Consider the following 1075-nt stretch of genomic DNA (forward strand, 5'->3'; position numbering starts at 1 on the left):
CCGCTGTCCTTTCCCCAAATCATACACCACAGCTCTTATAGCTTCAGTTCCAGGCATGGTGAAGCTCCATATGTACATTTCAGGTAAGGTGGGACCGCATTCCAGAATCACCGCTTTGCCCACCACTCCATACACACTGGTGTCCTTGTACACCACCTCCCATTTGGGATTTATCTCCACCGCTGGAGGAGGGAGAGGATACACTGACATGCAAGCAAGTGTGTGTGTGTGTGTGCAAGTGTGTGTGTGTGTGTGTGTGTGTGTGTGTGTGTGTGTGTGTGTTTGTCTGTGTGCCCTGCCAGTGTTCAGTTACAGGATTGATTACACTGTTAAGTTTCAGACGCACTTCAATATCTTTCCAGGGATTCCAAAACAGATAACTAAGTCTGTGTTCAATTTATCAACTATCTTTAGCTTTCTTTGCTATGCTCATTTTCTGTTATTCCAAATTGAATTTCAGTACACAGTTCTGCTGTTACGAAATACATCAGACAAAACTGCTCACATCTATTAAATATAGAGACTATTTTTTCCAATTTTTGTTTACTTTTTCTTAGAATTAGAACCTGACTGATAAATTGGCTAGGCCAATATATTCATCCATATAAGCTCATGGCAGATATATTGGGATCAGTGCATGTTTTAAATACCAATAAGTGACAACAAATTGCAGTGCAGAAATTTCAAAGTGTTTTATATTTAGAAACTGAAATGCCACTATAGTTTTTCACCAAAGAACATGACAATGTTTGTATTTTAACTATAAAATGTCAGACTCACATTATGGTCACAAATTTGTGTGATCCTTATCAATCCTTATCTTATCCTTATCTGTTGGTTTGTATATACATTTATAAAAAAATGAATATTGTCAATATGTTTTTATGGAATTATCAGCCTCCAATGTCAAGAATCTTTGCAGTACTTCCGATCCTAAATTTGAATTGCAACAGATTCTACCGAAAGTTTATAAATGTTAAAGATTTTTGTCTTAACACGTTCATCAAACATTCAAGTCATGTTATGTGGAAAACCAATTTCTAACTGCCACTGAGATAAGGGCAATTGAATCTTA

Source organism: Etheostoma cragini, chromosome 13 (assembly GCF_013103735.1).
Source record: "Etheostoma cragini isolate CJK2018 chromosome 13, CSU_Ecrag_1.0, whole genome shotgun sequence".
Classification (NCBI taxonomy): domain Eukaryota; kingdom Metazoa; phylum Chordata; class Actinopteri; order Perciformes; family Percidae; genus Etheostoma; species Etheostoma cragini.